The sequence below is a fragment of the Capsicum annuum genome, chromosome 9 (assembly GCF_002878395.1).
Source record: "Capsicum annuum cultivar UCD-10X-F1 chromosome 9, UCD10Xv1.1, whole genome shotgun sequence".
In the NCBI taxonomy this organism is placed as follows: domain Eukaryota; kingdom Viridiplantae; phylum Streptophyta; class Magnoliopsida; order Solanales; family Solanaceae; genus Capsicum; species Capsicum annuum.
Window position 1 is genome coordinate 23,819,528 of NC_061119.1, and position 15,751 is coordinate 23,835,278.

The window sequence follows — 15,751 nt, forward strand, 5'->3', positions numbered from 1 at the left end:
TTGAGCTTATATTGTTGAACTTGTTGTTGTAAACTTGAAGTTGGTCGTGGGTTGATATTGTTGTTCTTGACCGAGTGGTAAAATTGTTGTGGACTTGGAGATAAATATTGGTGGAGTTGTTGTTGTTCTTGAGAAATTGTTATTGTGATCTTATTGTTCTTGAAATTTCTTGACCAATATAAAGTATAACATAGATCGAAAAAAAGTGTAAGATAAAGTTGAAAAGTTGTTGGTGAAGAGACCTGAACACATCACTTCAAAGACTTGTCAACCACTTTTTCATATTTCAAGGACCTTGTTTTGTGGGAATAGTACAAGTCAAGTCTCACCTTTTTGAGTGAATTTGAAAAAGTTTCTAAGACTTAAATTTTTCCACCAAAAGACAAACTCTTCCATTCTAAATTGTATCAAGACAAAAGCTTTAAGTTGGTGATTAAAATTGTGTGGGACCATGTCCAATTACGTGGCTGCCATATCATCACGTTTTACTGTTCACACAACATAATTAAGCTCAAATTTTTAATTTCTTAGTTTCTAATATTTGTCTCTTAGTTGCCTTTTGTTGATTCTATTACTAATTAACAAACTAGTAATTGTCTACTAGGTTGTAAGTTAGTTTTGGGTCCGTTTATTCGTGTCTACGTATCTTTGTGTGCTTTTATCTTTTTGAAATTCGTTGTAGTTTCTTGATTCAAGTCCACACGTATTTTCTTTGAGTTATTTCAAAAGAGAATCTATTCCGACCTCGAGTCCCAATTGGTACCAAGCAATCTCCTTGGAGTATAAACGAGTTACCAATACTTGTGAGGCCAATTGAGAGACATTTCAAAGTGTGAGAGCTTGTGAGGATGTTTTCTTTTCTAACATTAACTAGTTTGCTGTTTTTTGTGTTTTTATTTTAGAATTTCTCTTTTTAGGTACTATGGCATTGGAAAAGGTAACCATAAATGATTTGATGGCTGCCATAATGGGTATGAACCATGACCTTAATAGTCGAATGGAGAGAATGGAAAGAATAATAGACCGAGTGGAAGGGATGAAAAACTCTTTTGCAAGGAGTTAGATAACTTGATAAAGAATCCAAGCCTTCCTAATCAAGTTCCCGTGAGTGGACATGCTCCACATGAGCTACAAGGTAATCAAACTAACTCTTGCACTCTAGTGAATAAGGCTAGTAGCCAACTAAGTGTAAATGATAGCTTGTCTTTAGGTGAGCCGAATGTGCCTCCATTTGGTGATGATAATGTACAACTTGAGATTGTGGAAACACTAGTTGATCCATCTAGTGTTGAAGCCATTGTGGCAAGTGATATTACATTGTCTTATGGAAGTCATGAAGACCAACTTGTGCATGAAAATGATGATGTTGAACGTGTTGACCAATTGACTATGGATGACCCTCTAGTTGTTTTTGTTGTAGATCATGCTAGTATAGAGGGGATATCTGATTGTACTAGTGGTAGTATTGGGAAAAGGAAATGTATCCTAAACTCGAGTCCATGGACACTCCACCCATTTGATCCTGGTGATCATTTGAAATATAGTGATGAGGATATCTTTTGGAATGACTTGAATGTGCATGAAATATATGGCCTTCCTATCTCGGCTTTCAGGCCTATATGTTGTTCCAAGAAGAGTCTATGTTTTCCCTTGATGAGCAACTTTTGTTACTTATTTCTTGTCACACTTATATGTATAGACTAGTTGACTGTTTCTTGGGAGGGTATTCAAGTAAAAGGGATGTTTGGGTGTATGTGAAGTTTGAGCCACCTTGGAAAGATGCTATGATTGATTACACTTTTTTTATATTGTTTCTTGTCACACTTAGGTTGATAGACAAGTACTTCTTTTGGTGCTAAGAAGGGTATCCTATTCCCTAAGGTCCGACGGCATGTGTAGAATGTACACTCGTCGTTTGATGATTTTTTTTATTGATTATGGTAACGTTAACCCTCATATCATGAGGAATATGTGTTCTTTTATCTTCTCTATTATTTTACAAGGTTCGGATTCGATGTCAAATCCTATTCAAGAATGGGAGGATGATACAAGTACAATCGTGATTGTGGACCGACACGTAAAGACTCGAGCTTGGGTGGCTGCTCAACCAATGGAACAAGTTTTAAAGTGTAGAGAACAAGTCCCAACACTCCAAAACCGTCCAATATGCACACTCAAAAGCTGCCTCTTTGTCTTGGTTCATTAAGGGAATTATAGTTATTTTGTAATAAGTTATAACCTAGACTATAAATAGACCATATTAGTTTTTTTGTTCACAACTTTGATGATATTTTGAGAGCTCTAGAGAGAGAGTCTTTCAAGGTGGATTCCTTGTAAAAAAGTATGGATATCACTTGTGTTGGTGCTAGTTTTGAAATGTTGGTTGCTTGGGAATCCCGTTTCCTTGAGGTCATCGTAGAGCTTGGTGTTACTTGTATGAATTCTTGGGTCTTTGTGTTTAATATACACTTAGTTTCATAGTTTTTGTACATTTGTATGTCAAGTTACCTATCTATCTATCTATTTCATTGTTGTTGTTGTTCATTCTTGGGTTTGATGTCCCAAAACCGAGACTTTGGGTTCTTCTTGTTCTTGTGCTTGTGTTGTTAATCTAGTTTGTTGGCTCACTGATTTTAGAGGTTTTGAACACCTTAATATCTTATTGTTATTTTATTTTTGTTGTTGTTGTAGTGAATCCGAGAGTGGTCACCAAAGGGGTCCTCGGTTCTTCCAACTTGTGGACTGTTTTGGTGTTTGTTTTGTATCTCCTTTGTCGATCTTATATCATAGGCTGCATAGTTGTATGACTTGATATGATTTATAAGTTGGGTTTCTTATTGATCTACTTGTTGGGTTCAAAATCGAGAGTGCATCATGCAGAACCTTAAAGTTTGCAAATCATAGAGGCAATAAATCAGATGACAAAGAAAAATATAATAGACAAAACATATTATTAATATGATTTGGTCAAATGACCTAAATGTGACAAACAAACATTGAAAAAATATAAAATCTATTGGGAGAAAATCTCCTCCTAAACAAAATTCTTAAACGACTACATTATGAATGTTATTGTGTTTTTTGGCTTAAGAAGAAAGGTCTTCTATTTATAGAACTACAAAACTCTTTCTCTAAGAAAGAAGAAACCTAATAGGAAAGGAATGAAATCCTTTCTAACGAAGGAAAAAAAATTTCCACCAAGAAAAATAATTCTAATTATGATAGAAAATCTAGGAAATTCATGGCAAATTCTAACACATCTCTCCTTGGCCTAAAATTTTTGGCAAATCAATCTTGATTTTCTTCTTCACATAATCTTCATATATCACTATTGCTTACCATGATTAAAAGTTGACATGGGTTAAAAATTGAAGCCCTATGCGTTAAAAATAAAAGCATGGATTGATATTATTGGAGCCATGTGTTATAAGTAAACAAGGTTGAAAGTGGAGTCTTGTGCATTGAAAGTGAGCAAAGATTAAAAGTGGAGCTCATGCGTTAAAAGTATATATGCATGAGTTGAAAGAAGCCCAAGCATAAAAGTTAGCAAGGGTTGAAAGTTGATTTTGGTTTTAGAGATGGATTAGCAGCAAGATTGCTGAAAATTTATTTGAAATTTTTTGTCTCCACATATAGTATCATGACCCCCCCCCCCCTTTTTTAGACAAAAACTTCATTATCGTCGAGTTGGTTGAACTTTAATCTCAACATGTCCTCAATTTGAACCATCAGACCACTGAACCATAGGCTCTGATACCTCTTGTTGGGTTCAAAATCGAGAGGGCGTCATGCAAAATCTTAAAGTTTGCAAATCATAGAGGCGATAAATTCAAATGACAAAGAAAAAATAATAATAAAAACATATTATTAATATGATTTGGTCAAACGACCTACTATTGAAAAAACGTAGAACCTATTGGGAGAAAATCTCCCCCTAAAGAAAACTCTTAAACAACTACATTATGGATGCTATTGTGTTCTTTGGCTTGGGAAAAAAGATCTTTTATTTATAGAACTACAAAACTCTTTCTCTAAAAAAGAAGAAACCTAATAGAAAAAAAAAAAAAAAAAGATCATTTCCAACAAAGAAAACCTTTTTTCTACCAAGAAAAGTAATTCTGATAGAAAATCAGGTAAAGTAAAAAATTCAGGACAAATCCTAACACTATTAGCTCATTAGTCTGGAGTATGGATCATATTGGACTGATTTTTACTTCTTGTATATAAATATGTATATTTGAAGTATATTTTAGTTAATATTTGTTAAGTAAATGCTTGTGTATGCACCCTCAAAATTTAAGGCTTTATGTATGTTTCACTTGATTTAAATTATAGAATTATAAGCTTATTAAGTAGAGTTGGAGAAATGGTTTTGTTTGATGGGATATCAATATATTGGTGAAATTGTGAAAATGAAAGAAGGGAGTCCGAAATGATTGAGCCAATACATCGCTCGATAATCATTCAATAATTACTAATTTGATACCAAATCAATTGATATTCTATTAATTGACTAGTGGATTAGTATATTTAAAAATCGATATCCAATAAGTCGAACCATTAAATATATTTATCCGCCCGTCACTCGATAAGGATCCTTAGACGAGAAACATCAAAAATAGAATTGCAATATCAATGATACTGGTTAAATGAGTAGGAATTTTTAAGTTTTAATTAGAAATTTCAATTTTAAATTCTGGAAATCGAGAAACTTTAAATAAATACAAAGCGATTTCCCTTTTAGTGGCCCTTTCTAATTAATTGATCCAATAAATATTGAATACCAATGTCCTACATTCTCAATAAATGCGGGAACTAATCCGTAGGTTAGGGGAATCACCCGTTCAGCATAGCTATTAAGAAGCAAATTAAGCTGCAGATGCCCTAACTAGGAAGGGAGCGCAGTCAAGAGACCATGACCACATTTTGGAATGAAAATTTTTGTCTTTGTTATGGACCGAGTTATGAACGTAGACAAAAAAAAAACTACTTTTGCTAGGTTCAAGCGGCCAACCCATTTAAATCCTAGTTCTAATTTTACTACTACTACCTCTGTGTTTCGTGATAACACTACTACTACTACGTCCGTGTTTTGTAATATGCTACTGATTCTCGTAATTCTGTCACTGCTTTTGTATCTACTACTTCTCTCCTAGACACTACTGCTCCTCTACTTTGTAAGAAAGATTATTAGCTATTAATATTTTTTTTCCTTTTTACCAAGACGGGGGGAGGGCAATGATTGCAAAAAGGGGCAAAACTACACTTTGATATTCAGATCATTGGTCAAATTTGGGTGGGAGGGGGGGGATTGCTAATTCTATACAGGATCACAAAAATGTAAATAATATGTAAAAAAGGAAAAATTACAGCATAAAACTACTTAATTTATGAGAACTACTTAAAATGTCAATCCTTTTAAATAATTACATAAATATCTGATTTTACGTAAAAATTCAAATACATCACAGAAGAATGTGATGTATCCGTGTAAATTTAAGTGTTGTATCCTGAGGAATGTGATGTATCTGTATGGATTAAGAGCCCGTTTAGATAAGTTGAAAAAAAGCGGCTGAAAAAAATTCTTTAAAAGTGTTTTTGAAAGTGCTGAACTTATTTAAAAATAAGCAGTTAAGTGTTTGGATAAAAGTGGTGAAACTGAAAAAAAGTTATTGATGTGTTTGGTAAATAATGTTTTTAAGCACTTTTTTGGTTAAAATGACTGAAATACCCTTATAGCTGTTAATAATATATAGAGTTGATTATTATTAATTTTTATTGCTAAAATGATTCAAATTAAAATTAATCTATATATATATATATATATATATATATATATATATATATATATATATTAAAAATATATTTTCATGAATGACTATTAATTTGTGCGCTAAAAATATTTTTTTGAAAGAGTTTAAAGTGTTGAATGTTTGTGTTTGAAAAATATAATTATATATTAAAAGATTATTTATTTCTTCATGGTTATGTTAAGATTTCGTATCATTAAGATATTTCTTTTTTTTTTGTTCAAAGCGGGGCTAATTAGCCCATTTATTTAGAAAAGGTAGAAAAGGAGAATTAGGGCTAAGGGTAAAATTGGAATAACTTATAATTGCAAGGGACAGAATGGTAATTTATGTAGTCAACTTAAAATTCCAAAAAAATAAGCACCTAGAGGGTTGCTTCTTGATTTTGGCTTAAAAAAAAATCAAAATCAACTTATTTTAAGTAACTAAAAATTTTGCCAAACACCATTATAAGCAAAAAAGTGCTTTTATAAGTTGTTTAGACCAACTTATAAGCACATTCAAACACCCTCTAAGTGGGTGTTTGGATGAGCTTATTTTAAGTTTAAAATAACTTTTAAGCTATTTTTAACTTTTTAAAGTGTTTGGCAATTTAAAACGTGCTTAAAAAAAGCTAAAATTAGCTTTTTATAAGCTACTTTTTAAAAACACCTCATTAGGTACTTATTTTTTTTGGGGGGTTTATAAGCCATTGTGTTTTAACCCACTAAAAGACATATCCCTCAATTTTTTTAATTTTTTTATTTTTAAAAAAAAAATATTTTTATCCCTCAATTTTTTTATTTTTTTTATTTTTTTTTTTAAAAAGAAACTTGTGTGAATACTTTTTATCAGTTTTTCTTAGCATAAGAAAATATCATGACAAAATAGCGTTTCTTTTTTTTATCAATAATAGAGCTTTTATTAATCAAAAGTGACATTAAATAACCGGGTAGCAGTTGACCAACTACCACCTATGATATATATATATAAACTATGCAAGTTTACTGACGGCATAATTCAAGGGGTATTACAGAGACAAACTAGCTAGGGAAATGATTCAATGATCTTAATGCGCTTTGCCATGTAGCTTTACTCCTCTCCTGAACGTGCATATGTAGTACAATCTCTTTACAGGTTCTTACTATATTGGGTCTCTCCTTCTGAAATCTCATCTTGTTCCTGTCTCTCCAGATGCAATACACAGTCATAGAAAATATGAAACAAGTTATTTCAGCCTGTCCAGTCTTCCTCTTAGCTAATTTGCAAATCCAGTCCAGTTCCTGATTCTAGGTTAATATACCTCTGTTGAAACCTAGCCATTTTACCAAGGTACTCCATAGTAGCTTACTATAGGAGCATTCAATGAAAAGGTGGCCAAATGTCTCTACAGTCTGATTGCAGAAGGCACATTTTGGTGTTACTTGAATCCCTATTCTCTGAAGTCGATCAACTGTAGCTAACCTCTGATTCACTGCTAACCATAGATTAAACTTGAACCTGGGATGGATATGTTTGTGCAAAGCAATGCTTTTCCAGGCTACTTTTGCATATTATGGCTGCAAACTCAGGTAAGCTTTTTTTATTGAGAGTTTGCCCCCTTGTACTAGCTTATCCAGTGCTTACATCAGTGTCTCTTGGCTTTGAAAGTATGGTTGTAACAACTTTTTATTATCAATGATCTTCCTCGCCACCCAAGCTACAATTTGTGGTGTAGGCATATTATTCAGAGACCTCTGCTTGATATAATAGTAGTTCATCCATTTGATCCATAGTGTATTCTTTTTCTTTAAGACAATCCACAAATCAATTACCCCCAGTCCATCTGTTGAGCTTGGTTGACATATTTTCTCTCATGCTATCAATACTTTTTTTGACATCTCCCCTTATCCTGTCCATAAGAAAGTTCTACATATAGCTTGTAGTATCTTTATCACTTTCCTGGGTAATATGAAAATTTATGCCCAGTAGCTCTGCATACCAAACAATATTGCCTTGATAAGTTGAAGCCTACCAACATAAGATAGCAGCCTAGTTGTCCAGCATGTGATTTTGGCAGAATTTCTCTACCAGAGGTAGGCATTATGCAACTGTCAGTTTCTTTATCGAAAGTAGGACTCCCAGGTACTTAAAAGGTAAAGCACCCCATGTAAATCCTAGACTCTGTAGTAGATCACCTTTTAGGTTGTTATTTACCCTTGCTATATAGATTGAACTTTTGTCCACATTTGCTTCCAATCCAGATGCTCTTGAGAACCTATGGAATGTTTGTTTCAACAATAATATTAATTTTCTATCAGCCCTACACAAAATCAATAGGTCATATGCAGAGCACATATGTATCAAGTTAAATCTCTTGCATCTTGGATGGAATTGGAACTTTTTCTGCTGTGCTAATTATTGCATTTATCTATGGAGGTATTCCATGACTCTCACAAAAAGGTAAGGGGACATGGGTCCCCTTTCCTCAATCCTCTTCTAGCTTGGAATGGCTTAGTAAGCGCTCCATTGAACATCAAAGAGTATGAAATAGTTGATACACATTCCATAATCTAATTTGTAAATTTCAGAGAAAAACCCAGCTCAGTATGCATGGCCTTAAGAAATGGTCATTCTAAAGTATCATAAGCTTTTTTAGGTCCACTTTAAGAACACATCTAGGTGATATGTTCTTTCCTTTGAAAAGCTCATGACTTAGCAGATTGTTATCTTTGATAGCTCTTGTTTCTATGAAGGCAGATTGTGAGGGACCAATTATACCATTCAGTACCTATTTTATTTTGTTAGCCATGATCTTTCCAACAATCTTATATGCAGTAGAACAGCAAGCTATTGGTTTAAAGTCCTTCACCTTAGTTGGTAATGGAATCTTAGGGACCAATGTAATAGCTACGCAGTTCCAGGCTCTCTCCATTCTTCCAGTATCAAAAAAGTGTTGCACTTCTGAGTACACCTCTATTTTGATTATTGACCACTGTTATTGGAAAAAATCGACAGGGTACCCATCCACTCCTGGGCTCTTGTCTTTAGGCATATTACTAACCACCATGTCTATTTTCTCTGAACTCACCATTTGTACTAGCTTAAGTTGTTGTTCTCTGGTAAGGCAAGGTCCAGCTTTGATTACTTCTGAGTTTGGGTATGGCATTTCTTCATCACAAGCACCAATAAGTGCAGTAAATGCGTCAATAAACTTAGCCTTCACTTTCTTTAGGTATGTGATCTTTGTTCCACTCTCTGTATAGATTGCAGCTATTGTATTCTGATCAGATCTGAGCTTAAGCTAAGCATGAAAATACTTGGTATTAGCATCTCCACTCTCAATCCAACATGCTCTAGATTTCTGTATCAAAACCTGCTCCTATAATAAGCTCCGTTTCTGAATATCCTGCAGAATAGTCTTTTCCTGGTCAAACAATACCTGATTATTCAACTGGATTATAACCTTGGCTTGTACTCTTTCCAGTTATTGTCTAGCCTGAGCTAGGTGATTAGCATAAGATGCCATATAGGTATTGAGGTTTTCCACTTCTACTTTGAGTGTTTTCAGTCTCTCCCAAAGTATAGTCATAGAGTTCCCTCTGATTTGTCTGCTCCATACCTGTTGCACACTTTGCTTAAACTGAGGATGTTGCATTACTGACACATAAAGTCTAAATGGATTTGGATGCAGACATTGGATCAATGTTGGTGAGTGATCAAAGATCACATGATTCAAGAAATCTACTTCAACATAAGAAAACTTCTGTATCCACTCAAAATTCCCAAGCACCCAATCAATTCTGTTGTAGACTCTATTTGCACCTTATTGCTTGTTGGTCCAAGTAAAGTATCTCCTTTTTGACCTCAGTGGTGTAAGCTGCAAATTGTCAATCAATTATTTGAAACCTTTGATCTCATGGCCTGTTACTAGTTGACCTTGTCTATCATCAGTACTCAAGACATTATTAAAGTCACCACACAATAGCCATGGTTCATGAATACTCCCACCAATGCTTTGGATTTCAGGCCACCGTAATTCTCTCTGAGATAGTTCATTCTTGGCATACACAATAGTGACAATGGCTGATAAATCTCTGGACACGTCCTGCACCCTATAATACATAAATTGTTCATGCATTTGCAGTAGTTGTACATGTAGATGTTTTCTCCAAAACACCCAAACCCTACCATTCTCACTATGTGGATAGTTATTGACATGATACCAGCTTTTATTAAACTTCATCAGAACTTCCTTGGCTTTCACTTCTCTAAAGCTTGTTTCTAGACACCCAAAACATTTATTTTATTCTTTTTCACAAAGAGGAGCACCTCCTTCTGCTTGAAGGGCTTATTTATCCCTCTCACATTCCAGGTACAAATGTTCATGGAGGCTGGTGAGGATTAGCTTGGCTTGGTCTTGAAGGTCCAGCTCCTTCACTTTCAATGCAGTTCAAGACATCAAACCTATTACGTGGTAATTTGCTTACAATACCAGCCATAATAGTCCTTCCAGGTTCAGCTATCACAGGATCTTCCTTCACCTCAACTTTGCCATCAGCTCCATCTTGCCGGACCTCCCAAGTTGGTATCAATTTCTTCCTCCGTCTGCCTCTTCTTCTGCATTTAGGGGGGTCATGAAATGCCTCCTCATCATGCTTTTTCTGTTTCTCTGGTTCAGGTTCTCTTTTCTTCAGCTAGCAATCCTCATCCGTGTGTCCATATCTAACACAATCAGAAAAAAATTTTGGCTTCCAGTCATATTCAACCCCCTGTTTGATGGTACCAAACTGTGTATCAATCTCAATAAAGTCTGGGAGTCGATAAGATATATCTACTTAGACCAAGACTCGAGCATACGAGATTCGATTTAATTCTGCAATATACGTATCAGTATGTAGGGGCCTTCCAATAGCACTAGCAACCTTGCTAAGTGCCTCCACAGTCCAGTAACTCATAGGAAGTCCAGACAGGTTAACCCAGAGGGGTATTGTGGTGTGCATTCAGTGTCAAATACAAAGTCCATTGCCCAGTGCTTCAAGATGAACAGCTTATTGTGGTATGTGTAGGGACCAGCTTGCAGTACCTCCTCTCTAACCTCAATCGATGCAAATCAAAATATATAATACCCATCAGCATGGTATAGGATTTGAGGTTTTTTCACAAAATTCCACACAGCAGTTACATAATTGTCCATAGATTTTTCATAAGGAGTATCACCAAGGACATACCAAATTAGAGCAGTCGACCAGTGGTTATTAGCTGCTTGTATGTCTTCCATAGTCAGCTTAACCACTTTCTTCCCCTTGCATTAACTTGGTGGTTGATATGATAGCTTTGTACCTTTATTCAACTGCGCTTTCGGAACCTCAATTATCTCAGGTGTTGGCTCAGTTGGATTTGCAGGCTTCGAGCTTGTCAAGGCACTTACATCTGAGAATTGAAGTCTCCAGTGGAGGGTCGCCGAAGTAATGAAGGGGTTCTTTTCTTTTGAGTTGCGTTCTCGAACACTATTACACTCAATATTTTCCTCTTCCTCAAATTTGTCTTCCTCGTGAATAGATTGAAATTGAGCTGGGAGGAAGCTACCAAAAGTCAGAGGAGAGCATTTCTGTTGGGTTTCCATTGCTGGAGTAGCCATCGCCGTCTTGAGGTTGTAGTTTTGCGTCGTCTTCCTATGTCAGTTCACGTTAAACCCCCTTGGCTTAACGTGCGCCGAGAGTAGCGTAGCTTTATTTCATATTACTTCAATAGCATTTCTTTCATTTGGCTTTAACTTATCACTTTTTGACATGATGTACTCATTAAAAAAAATAATTATTATATGATTATTTTACCTTACTATCTCTATTAATTGATGTTTAGGGCCCGTTTGATCATAAATTTTTTATGTAATTTTTTAGAAAAAATTTGACAAATATTGTTTGGCCATATAATTTGTCATTATTTTGTAACTATTTTTGATAAATAATTCAAATTCTCAAATACTAGAAAAAAATAGTATTTGAACCAAATTTCATTTTTTGAGAACGTTTACAAGTGAAATATGTTTCCTAAATACTATGACCAAATACATGGTGAAACTTAGGGAACATTTACAAGTGAAATCTATATTTTGCTTGATGATTTAAACTCTTTTAACAAATAAAAAAGTTTTTTAGCGCACAAATTAATAGTCATTCAGGAAAATATTTTTTATATATTTATATGTAAGTGCTTAAATTATTTTAATTTGAATCATTTTAGAAATAAAAAATAATGATAATCAACTCTACATACCCTTAACAGCTTTAAGGGTATTTCAGATATTTTGACAAAAAAAAGTGTTTAAAAGCACTTGTCTACCAAACACATCAATAACTTTTTTTCAGATTCAGCATTATCCAAACACGTAACTACTTATTTTTAAAATAAGTTCAGCACTTTTAAAAACACTTTTTAAAAGCCATTTTTTTCCAGCCTATCCAAATGGACCAACAAAAACAAAAACAAACCTAGTGTATTCCCACAAAGTGGGATCTGGGGAGGGTAAGATGTACGCAGTCCATACCGCTACCTTCGAAAAAGTAGAAAGGTTGTTTTCGATAGACCTCCGGCTCAAGATAAAGAATAATGACCAAGGAGGATGGATGACACAACGAAAAAATCAGGAATAAGAAATGATAGAAATGAAACCAGAGAAAAAATGAAATAGGAGAAATAAAGGCAACCCTAAATAAGAAAATAGAAACTAAGAAATAAGAAATAGGCCCCTCATCTAGTAGTAGCATATCCTCACATACCAAGACACCTACGTACACAGTCCTAGGGTTACGAACCAGGCTACACAAGATCTCTCCTGACTGTCTGCTACAACCCACCCACTCACACTAGCCTTCTACCCTTATCTGTGACCTCCACACCTTCCTATCTATGGGCATGTCCTCAGTAAGCTAAAGCTGCTCCATGTCATGCCTAATCACCTCCCTTCAGTATTTCTTCGACCTACCTCTACTCGTCCTAAAACCATCCAAAGCTAGCCTCTCACACCTACGAACTGGGCTATCCGCACCCCTCCTCATCACATGCCCAAACTATCTCAGCCTTCCTTCCTGCATCTTGTCCTCCACCAAAGCCACTCTACCTTATCCCGGATAACCTCATTCCTAATTTGTCCCCTCTAGTAAGCCCACACATCTAACGTAGCATTCTCATTTCCGCCACCTTCAATTTTTGGACGTGGGAGTGCTTGACCGGCCAACACTCCGCTCCATACAACATGGCCGGACGGACTGCCACTCTATAGAATTTGCCTTTAAGCTTAAGGGGCACCTTCTTATCACACAACACTCCCGAGGCGAGCCTCCACTTCATCCAACCTGCTCCAATACATTTAGAGACATCCTCATCAATCTCACCATTCTCTTAAATCGTAAACCCAAGATACTTAAAACTATCCCTCTTACAAATATCTTGGGAGTCCAACCTCACCACCACTTCGTCCTCCTACCTCAAGTCACTGAACTTGCATTCCAAATACTCTGTCTTGGACCTACTCAACCTGAACTCCTTCGACTCAAGGGTTTGCCTCCAAACCTCTAATTTATCATTTACCTTTCCCCCCCCCCCCCCCCCCCGTGTCTCACCAATCAGCACTACATCATCCGCAAATAACATACACCAAGGCACCCCACCTTGAATACTCCGCACCAATATGTCTATCACCAATGCGAATAGGAACAGACTAAGAGTCTATCCCTGATGCAACCCCGTCTCGACCGGAAAATGCTTTGAGTATCCTTCCGCCTTACTCACCCAGGTCTTCCCTCTATCGTACATGTCCTTAATAGCTCTGATGTATGCCACCGGGACCCCTCTCACCTCCAAGCATCTCCAAAGAACCTTCCTCGAGACTTTATCATACGCCTTTTTCAGGTCGATGAACACCAAGTGTAAATTCCTCTTCCTTTCTCTATACTGCTCCACCAATCTCCTCACCAGGTGGATTGCCTCTGTCGTCGAGTGACCAGGCATAAATTCAAACTGATTCTCTGAAACGGACACGACCCTCCTCAATCTCTGCTCAACCACTCTCTCCCAAATCTTTATAGTGTGACTCAACAGCTTAATACCCCTATAGTTGTTGCAACTCTAAATGTCACCCTTGTTTTTATATAACGGAATCATCGTACTCCATCTCCAAGCCTCAAGCATTCTTGCAGTCTTGAAAATGTCGTTAAACAAATCTGTCAACTACCTTAAACCTGCCCCACTAGCATACTTCCAAAAATCCACTGAAATCTCGTCAGCCCTGTCGCCCTACCCCTCCGCATCCTACGAATAGCCTCTCTAACCTCCTCAACCTTAAAACGCCTACAGTAACTAAAATCACGGCTCTCATCTGAGTGCTCCAGCTCCCCTAACTCAATGCCTCTATCCCCCTCCTCTTTTAGAAGGCTATGAAAGTATTTCTGCCATCTCTTCTTTATGTGAACATCCTCCACCAAAACACTACCATCCTCCCCCTTAATGCACTTCACTTGATCGAGGTCACGACCCTTCCGCTCTCTAGCCTTAGCAAGCCTATACAACCTCGTTTCCCCGTCTTTCTCCTCTAACCCCGCATACAAGCTCTCGAACGATGCTGACTTAGCAGCCGTAACTGCTAAACTTAGCCTCCTTCCTTGCTACTTTGTAAACCTCCTATTCACACGCTTCTCCGCTTCATCTTTACTCTCAATTAACTTACATACGTCTCCTTCTTAATCTCCACTTTCTTCTTTATTTCTTCATTCCACCACCAGTCCCCCTTATGACGTCCTGCTCGACCTCTCGAAACACCCAACACGTCTCTAGCAGCCTTCGTGATGCAGCTGGCAGCCCTATCCCACATAACATCCGCGTCCCTCCTGCACTCCACACCCCCCCCTTCTGCCACCTTTTTTTGTATCTCCAGGGCACTAACTGGCGTCAAGCCACCCCATTTCATTCTAGGTCGACCCTCCCCGGCCCTTCTCTTCTTGCCCTTCTTGATAGACAAGTCCATCACTAGAAGCCTATGCTGGGTCGAAAGATGCTCATCCGGAATGACTTTACAGTCCTTACAAAACACCCTATCCCCCTTCCTAAGCAGTAGAAAGTCAATTTGAGTCTTGGCTATCGCGGTTCGGAACGTAATCAGGTGATCCTCCTTCTTCGAAAAACTTGAGTTCACTACCACCAGCCCAAAGGCCCTTGTAAAATCCAACAGAGCAGCTCCCTCACTATTTCTATCACCGAAATCAAAACCTCCATATACATCGGCATATCCTCCCGCTAAGACCCCAATGTGCCCATTGAAGTCCCCTGCTATGATAATCTTCTCTGAGCTAGGCACGCTTCTCACCACCTCGTCCAAATCCTCCCAAAATCTCGCTTTCACGTCCTCTTCCAAGCCCACCTGCGGCGCATACACACCACATCCCTAGCCTTAGAACCTACCCACCTAGTCTCCTGAACACACGCAATATTAATACTCCTCTTCTTAAGAATCTTCACCAGCTCTACAGACTTTCCCTGGAGGGTCCCAATGTTCCAAGACCCTACCCTCAACCTATCTTCTCTCGCCTCTCGCCTACCTCTCCAAACAGACCCTAAATTGAAAATTTTTAGTAATATTGAAAAGAGTTGGAGTTGTCTTTACATGGAACTTAACTATTACTTTGACAAGTTGTAACAATCAAGTCCATGACATGTATTTTTTTCTTTGGGCTTAGATTCGCACAAACATCTGTTTTGTGTTATGTCATGTCATGCCTCAAAAGCTTGTACCATATGAATGTCTTATAAAGCTTTTTAATTTCTCTTTCATTTCAATGTGAGATTCACCTAAAGTGTCATATACACCTCACATTTAAAAGTAGCCTAGAAGTTTGTAAATTTACTCGACTCCCCCTCATTTGTCCGCCTTCTATCAAATGTGTCACGCAAGTATTGTTTTAGAGTTCGAATTCATGGACAGAATC